The sequence below is a fragment of the Lygodium microphyllum genome, chromosome 14, assembly GCF_053477565.2.
Source record: "Lygodium microphyllum isolate KBCC chromosome 14, Lygodium_microphyllum_v1.1.10, whole genome shotgun sequence".
Classification (NCBI taxonomy): Eukaryota; Viridiplantae; Streptophyta; class Polypodiopsida; order Schizaeales; family Lygodiaceae; genus Lygodium; species Lygodium microphyllum.
Window position 1 is genome coordinate 149,316,093 of NC_141148.1, and position 9,278 is coordinate 149,325,370.

The window sequence follows — 9,278 nt, forward strand, 5'->3', positions numbered from 1 at the left end:
AGCTGGCTTATGGCATCTACACTTGGCCTAGGTGGCACCACCTGTGGCATGGGTGCATCTCTTAACCTTGGTCGTGTAGGTGAGAGTGACATGCTTACACTAGAAAGATCCTCAATCTTGTCCTACAAGATAGGCTCAGCATCCTTGAGGTGCTCCTAGGCATCTTTTACCCACTCCTTGACTTTGGCTATTGCCTCAAGTTGGCGCCTAGGGTGGGGATACTCCCCTACCTTTGCACTCCCTTTCTCTATCATCTTTGGAGCGATAGTTTCTGCCTCTGCATCCATGACCTTCTTGCTGGTCACCAATGTTGTTGCACCCTCAGTCTTAAGAGTGACCTTTGCGTCAAAATTTTTCTTCCTTTTCCATCAGCTCTTTTTTCCTATTGAGGTTGCATCTACATTGCTAGGCTCTGGCAGTGATATGCCTGCCTACTTCATCTATGCTCTAGTCATGACATGCAGCGAGATGGGTGTGTCTTTGTTGTAAAATTTTTCCACTCTGAACAACCCCAAGGGCATTGAGGCCACACTCAAAGAGGTGAGTAATGCCACACTCAATACATCTGAGGTCGGATTTTTCCTTATTTGCTTGTTCTCTCTCTCGATAGTGTGATGAGATGTGGCCCAGGTGACGGCAAGTCCAAGGCGAGATTGGATCTTGGGTCGGCCCTGTGAACCCTCTTCCCCTACCTCTACCTAATGCCATCACCGGTACTGGTCGATAGTCCATCAGGACTGCATTGCCCTCTTCGTCATACGAGACGTAAGGGTTTACATAGGCTTTGTCTTCGTTAGGCTCCTCCATGTAATGGATTGGAGCATCACTCGATGGGTGGGTCACATAGGGACTTGGTGGCCGGGGTATGCCGTTGGGTTGATCTCCATCCTAGGAACGACGGGCTTTGCATCAATTGGTGTTGGAAGTGCCAGCTAGGCTCCTCTTCCAAGGAAATTTGGTGGCTTGCTCCCCAGGTACGACGGGTTGTATTGCTGGACATAGGGGAATCTCCTAGCAACCTACAGTGCATGGCATGTTGGTTGAATCTACCACAATTCGCACAAGGCCTAGATCTAGGATCCTAGCACTCGACCAAGAGGTGATTGCCGCCACAAAGCATGCTATTGGATGTGCAGTCATGTGGTTTGTGGTTGCTGCCACAATGCACGCATTGGATGTGCGGTCGTGTCAATTTCCTCACCAATTTATGCAGTCGTGCTAACTCCATTCTCACCTCGGCTAGCTCCTGGCCTTGATCTACACTCTTCCCCTTATCCTACATGCTAGGGATTGATCCCTCATTGGAGGTGATGGTCCTCTCTGAGGTCCTCTAACTAGCGTTGTCACAATTTAAACTTCAAGAGCTTCTCTCTCTCAGTTGGTCATCCACCCTAATTGCTTTGTCAAAGACTTTAGCTAACATGTCTCGCTGCAAGCTAGAGTTACCTACCAAAGCCTTGTACAACTCCTCGTTGCGGATTCTATTCATGAACATGGCGGAGACTACTCTTTCATTTGGTCGCTCATTTGTGGGGGTTCTCTTGAAGAGGCTGTGCACATGAGTGACGTAGTCTCTCATGTCCTCCTTGTCCTTTCAACTGACAATCATCAGTCAAACTATGAGGTTATCAGAGCATCCTGCTTTCGAGAATCTCTTAATGAAGAGATATTTTAGTCAGGAAAATTTTTCCCACTCTGCCATGTCAAAGCTCATGTACCATGTCCTACCCTTATCTCATAGGCAGAGTCTGAAAGGTTGGGAGTGTTTTGCAAGGTTTATGAGACCATTGGCCTTGCAAACTTACTTGAACTGCTCTAGGAAACTATACGGGTTGCTACTATATTGGTACTTGTCCAGCTGCTTAGCTACTGCAAGGATTTTTTATTTTCTCTTTACCCTCTGAGTAATTCCTAGGCCTAAGCGTAGCGAGGTCGTTAGTGTTGCCACACTCTGCTCAACAGTAATGTTGTCGATAAGATGCTTGATCACAAGCTCGCTCAGTGTGAGATTTGCCTCTAGTGCTTTCTCTCTCTCTGTAGTTGGTCCTAACTTGCTTTTGCCAACTAAGGCTAGCACGCATCAAGCCTCGTGCACATCTATCTTGTTGTAGCTTCATAGTTCTCTACTCACGGTTGTAGGCAGCTACAGCCTGCAGTGCTCTCTTAACTGCTTTCCTCTCTTCCTCCAAGCTTGCCACTACCTCCTCCATTGGCCTTTTGAGTTAGCATGTCATACTTGCTGACCATGTCTTGGACTGCAACTGGGAATTCACCCAAGTCCAGCTGGTCATCTCCCTTGACTGCATTTGCTCCTGACATTGTTCCTACTTCCTGCTCCATGAGGTTGTCGATCAATCCGAGCAGCTCTGGTAGTGCTTTGCCCTCAATCTTGCTATCCTTTCAGTCCCCCTGCCATTTTCACAGGTCCTATTAATGGGGCTCTGAGGCACCCAACTATGTTTCGGGGTCTCCTCCTACTGGTGGGTTCCTTCGAGTTATTAAGTCTGCCTATATTCCTTATTATTATCGAAAGCAGTCCCCAACTTAGGTTCACTCAATGCTGGGTGCCATGTTGTGCACGGTGAAAAATCAAGCTTTTTGTCCCTTTCTAGTGCACTTAGGTAGAAGAAATCACTGTGTGGGATGCACCCACAAAATGATTATGCAATTCTAGCTATCCCCCTTTCTTGTTTGTGACATAATATGGCTCTATGCACGGTCTCTGGTCACTCCTAAGGATTGTGTGGGGTCTATGCTGCTCCCTCTATGCTTTATCAAGGCTGGGCTATAGTCCAGTGGCCAACCTTTGGGCTACATGTCTAGTCCGCTATGTGACTAGGCTCTTAGAGTTTACCTCTAGGCCGTATAGTCATGGTTTCCTCTAGTTACTGGCTTTGGCGAGCCAAGGTGGGTTTCCAGGGGTGTTCTGGTTTCAATCTTGGCTGGCTCTGAGCCGTAGAACTGGTCTTGGGTCTATATTTTCTCATTCTAGTTTGTTGGTGCAATTCCCTGTCTGATTTCGGGTGGTTCAACTGTCAGAGATAAACGGTCTGACTGGACTAATTCGACTCTGACAAGTGGTTCGATATTGGACAGCTTGGTCTGATTCCTAAGATGGTTTGATTGTTGGTCTGACCATATGTGTGTCTAACTAGAATGGGTGTCTGATTGGGAAGGTTGTCCAATCGGAGTGGGTGTCAGATTGGACGCGGGTTTTGGTCCGATCGGACCACGTGGTCCAATTCTTACAATCGGACGGTCTGACTAACCAATTCTAGGAGTCGGACTAGGACACTGTGCGACTGCGAACCCGATGGTGCAACACAATGATTTTTGGAAAATTCCTCCTAGAACTCGCCACAGCCTCCTATCATACCTTCCAGATCACATCAATGGCATATAAAGAAGATCCTTATGCACCTAGATTGGTCAAAAAGACCAGAATCAAAGTGTATGATCTCCTCTGTGATCAGCAAATCTATCTCAAGCTCTCCTCAATCTCTCAAATGCAAAGTGAGATCATCCTTGCCATTCCTATCCTCCTTTTGCCCTGCCCAGGTCTGCATTCACCTTAATCTTGCTCCTCTTACCACCATTTAACCTCAGATTTCATTTTTTCCCTTCTTTTCCATGTTTCAATCTATTATACAGCAACAAAAATCCTACTGTGTGCTCACATTGTTTTGCTCCTATTCTACCTAAATGCCAACAAAAATCACAAAGAAAACACTTACACTACTCCAACCTGCTTTTTCAAATCTAGAAAACCAAAAACCTACTTGCTAAGGAGATCGAATACCTCTTCAAACTCCCTCGCTTCCTACCTATCTAGCTCAAGTACCAATTTAGGGAAAACCCTACTTCAATGCTCAATTCGAAGTACGCAAGCACTCAAGGCTTGAATCTCTTGGTCCCGGCAACAGAACCAAAATGTAGAGGCGAACACAACCGCCAAGACCGAGCACTAATGGCTACCTCTCATGTAGCCGACAAACTATACCTCTCTACAAATGTAGTGAGCTTACGTTGATGCCCGATCCAGTTGCTTCCTCTCTCAAGCACTCCAATAGCTCCACGACTCTTAATGCAAGCTCAAGAATCCTCAAGCCTCCACTTCCAAGCTCCATCCTCCATAGTTGTAGGTAAGACAAGAGAAGAGAAGAGAAGAGCGGAAGAAGAGAGAGGATGGTGGAGAGCTTCACCTCCAAGATCCCTCGCTCTCACAAGTTCACTCCCTCACACTTCCTCCCTCAAGCACTCACAAGCAAGAAAAAGAAGAGAGGAAGAGAAGAAGAAGAAGAATCCACTTTGCCACACACCTAAGAATGAGCTCTCATTCACTTTTTGAACTTAATATACAAGCCCCAAATCCCTTTTGGGCGGTCATCCCCTTATTCCCTTTTTTACAAGGCCGCTAGGCCCTTTTTTCCATTGTCCTCCTATCTTCTTAACTTCCTTCCTACCACCCATCTACTTTACAATTTGCACGAGCACTCTTAAAATAAATCACAGTGCGCCTTTGCACCCTTTTACAAAAGTATTGACTTGCGCTTTTTCTTTTGTGCCTTTCTCCTTGATTTAGGATTTTTCTGCACTTCTTGTGTTCGTCTTCCATTCCACTTTTGCCTTGGCCTTGCCTTCTACTTTTGATTTTCTAGATTTTTTACCTTGTTCATCTAAGGGTTAATAGTTGATGTGCTGCATGTGCCTAACATCACAAAGAACTTGGTTTCTATCAAGCAAATGGTTGAGCAGGGATTGTAAGTCAAAATGGATTCTTTGTAGAAGATTTCAAGAACGAATGTAAACTAGTTGCAAAAGACAAGCATATAGGAAGGATGTATTCAAGCTAAAGACTACTATCTTTGCATAAGGTGTAGGAGTTGTGCTTGATATTGATATTTGGTATAAACATATTGGCATGTAAATGTACAATGTTTCAAAAATATATAATCATGTGAAATGATGATGGGCTTGCTTAAGTTTAAAGTGGCTGATATGCAGAAAGTCTATGAATTAGGCCGACTTGGAAAATTGAAAAGGCATGAATTTTTTCATGATAAATATGTAGACAGACATCTACTTCATGTCCTATATCTAGATGTGTGGGATCCTACAAATGTTGCATCAACCATGGTGGCTAAATGTAAGTACTATGTAACCTTTACTAATAATTATACAATGAAGCTATACATGTATTTTATAAAGGAGAAAATGAGGTGTTCTCTCACTTTTGGGATTTTAAAAATCTCATTATAAAACAAAAAGGGTGTGTGGATTCATTGCTTGAGGTTAGATAAAGAGGGAGCGTACCTCTCCAATGAATTCAATAATTTTATGAAACGGCATGTTGCTGTGAAAGGAAGGATAAGCACAGTGTAGAAATCGCACGAGCCTTGACAGTGGCGGCTAAAATAAATATGCCTCATTATTATTGGGCCAATGCTATCTCTACAACTATGTATATTATGAATAGAACTCCCACTACTGCAATGCATGATGTGGCACCACAGGAGAAGTTTATTGGCAAGAAACTAGATCTGTCACATTGTATAGTATTTAGATGAATTGCATGTATACATGTTCTTGAGATAAGCTAAGGAATAAGTTGGATCCAAAAGCTAAAAAGTGTGTATGTGTTGGATATTCCCCTGAGCAAAAGGGTTATAAGTTATAATCTAGTTACACACAAGTTACATGTAAATAAAGATATGTGTTTAATGAGATGGAAAGTTAGTATGTCGCTAAAAACCATATTTTTGCAAATTATATAAATGAAAATATATTTGCAAAAAATATGCATCTACATTCATAGATATTGAGTGGATTGGAAGAGTCCTCTTCTAATAGGTCTAGTAAGAGACCATGGAGTGGCAGGTTCCATGTAAAAAGCACTTCTACAAGTGCAAAAAAAATCACAAAAGAGAAAAGAAAAAGTGGTTGAGCTACTTGGTGTGTCAGATATATTTGCATGCTATTCACATATAGATAGTGAACATGATGGCTTAGATCAGAGTATGGATGAGAAGTTGTGTGTTCTAATTATTTGCATATACCTAGTGTAAGAAAATCCAAGGCTCATGTAAAGGGATAACAAAGTGCAGTAAGTGGACATGTCAACAAGAGTAATGTATCCCATAAACAGATTGGCATATGATGGTTATGTTACTTGCAATCATGCATATATGGCAAAGATCATAAAATCTATTGAGTCTACTTGTTTCAAGGAAGATATTGATCATGTGCATTAGGAGAATGTCATGGATGAAGAAATGACTAGATTGGATTTAAATTTGATTAGGATTTGGTGCCACTACCAGAAGGGAAGAAAGTTATGGGCTACAAGTGGGTTTACAAAGTAAATTATAATGCAAATGGAAGTGTGAGCCTATATAAATCAAGTGTGAGGGGACATTTGCTCTAGAGGCAAAGATGGAAGTTCTAAGAGTGGTCATTGTAGCCATTGTAGCAAAAGGTTTGGTATTGCATCAAATGGATGTAAAGAATGCACTCTTGCATGGTGAGTTGCAAGAAGGAGGATACAAGGAGCAGTCATATGGTTATGAGAGCATGGTTCACCTTCATTATGTGTGTAGGCTATGCAAAGCTTGTATGGCTGAAATAGGAACCAACAACATGGCATGAAAAGATAGCATAATATCTTGCCTCTATTGATTTTTATGTTGGAAATGCACACCACTCATTTTATGGGTGGTAGAGTGATAGGGGCATTGTTATGTTTACCTTGCGTATGAATGATTTGATAGTTTAGGGTGATGATATGCAAGAGGTGGAACATGTGAAGAGTCTTCTCAAGTAAAAATTTGACATGAAATATTTGGGAGAGCTAAACTAATTTCTTGCCATTGAGGTGGTAAGAACATCTAAGGAGATATGGCTCTCACAAGGGAAATACATCTTGGATATGTTAATGAAGTATGGTATAGCTAATTTCAAGCCAATCTCAATGCCATTAGATCAAAATGTCAAGCTAAGTGCTAATGTGGGTGAGATCTTGGAGGGTCCCACAATGCACAGGAAGATGGTGAGTGGTTTGATCTTCACCACTATCAGTAGGCTAGATTGTAACTACAAAGTTGGCTTGGAGAGCCAATTTGTTCAAGTGCCTCGTAAGCCTCATTTGGATAGTATGAGATGTACCTTGTAGTACCTTAAGGCCCACATTGGATTATCTTTTATGAGGCTGACTCCATGGTGCAGTTATTTGGTTATATTGATGTAGATTGGGCAAGTAGTGTATCTAATAGAAAGTCTACCAATAACTATGTATTTTCCTTTAAAACTGGGGATGTGACTTGGAGTAGTAAGAAATAGCATGTTGTTGCATTATTGAGTATAGAAGTAGAGTAGAGGGATGCTACTATGGTAGCATGTGAGATAGCTTGGATATGAAAGCTATTTGATCGTTTGAGAATGCAAATAAACAAGAGAGTTATCATTTATTGTGACAACACAAGCAATACACGATTCACAAGGAACCTAGTATTTCATGCACATATAAAACGTTGAGAAACACTGATCTTGAGCATGCTTGGCTATGGAGGTCGAAAAGCATGGACTAGAAACATGATGACATAGACAAGTGACAATGAATGTTACTCAAGTGATTTAGGTTCCAAGATTAAGTTCTTGGACTCATAAATACAATCTTGAGTAGGACATGACAATGATTGAAAGGACAAAGTACAATAGCATTCATTCATTGAAAGTGATGTCAAGTATATTCTTTTATAGAGCAAGATGGTACTACTTTTCTCCATTGTGCCTATGGGATTGAGTATCTCTTCCTATATTCACTTGCATGTTGCTTGCCTAGTTGTTCCATAGAAAGAGGCATACATGGATGTGATTGTACAAATCTCAACATGAAACACATTGAGGTTCATTATGATTTCATTAGAGAGTGGGCCTTAGAAAGTGACATTGATCTCATATATGTGGGCACAAAGGATCATGTTCAGATATTTTCACCGAGGCCCTAGGAGCAAAAGAGCTTTGATGAAGCTGTTAGGGATAAAGGAACCTCTGCCTAACTGCCCACGTATTCATTACACTAACAGTACGCGCATACATATACAACACTGCAAGTGCCAGGCACCCATCACTATCACTTCATTCTTTATTCTTTTAGTGACATGTAAATAAGGAAAGATTGGTTACATATTGTGACTATTAGAATTTACACATATGGTCTCTCTCTCTCTCTCTCTCTCTCTCTCTCTCTCTCTCTCTCTCTCTCTCTCTCTCTCTCTCTCTCTCTCTCTCTCTCTCTCTCTCTCTCTCTCTCTCTCTCTCTCTCTCTCTCTCTCTCTCTCTCTCTCTCTCTCTCTCTCTCTCTCTCTCTCTCTCTCTCTCTCTCTCTCTCTCTCACATAGCTCTTGCTTTCACTTGTGTGCTTCCACTGAGGCTCTACCTTTCAACGGGAATCAAAGCCAACCATTTGAGGACCTTCCTCATCCTTTTCTATTCTTTGTTTCACATAGAACACATAACAATTTTGGTTTTTGTAGCAAATAGTAAATTCCATAATGCATGTTTGATACTTTAGGGATGCCATTTTGGTGCCCGAATGGTATGGTTATGCTTTTGGGACTGATTTGACCTTGAAATAACTCAGAATTCACTATCATTTTAATATTCTAATAATAGGGTAGCAAGCATTTATTAATGAAAATTTTATGGCTAGCACTCACATTGATGCTTTACAGGATAGTCAGTGGATGTACCACTTCTTTGGTTGTTATGTATACTTTCTAATATGCTATGGCATGATTTTGAGCTAAGATTTGAACTCTGTCACATTGATCTTGGTTATGGTTACATGTCTCAGTTACTTCAATGGCTTATGTAGTTATGGGCTTAAAGAATAAATTCTATTTTGTGCTCTTAGCTTATGTTTTATATATCTTGCATACTCTGATGTTATGTACTTGATGTCTTGAGCTTGCATTGCTCATTTGGCATTCGATTTTGTTCTAATGGGAGTTACATGTGCTACTTTGGATATTACATAGAGCTTTTGATATATACAATTAAGCTTGAGCTTACTTTCATTGAGATCATGGGACACTTATTTCATGTGCATACTCTCTTGATATGTATTGAATGTACTTATCCTATAGTGGACTGATTTGATCACTTACTTTGGACCTAGGACTTATGTTTGTCAGTGTGTTATTAGTGATATTTATATTCTTCTAGGTTATATATTGAGCTTGCTTAGTGGCTTAAGCATTTGTAGCTCTCTTCTCTTTACC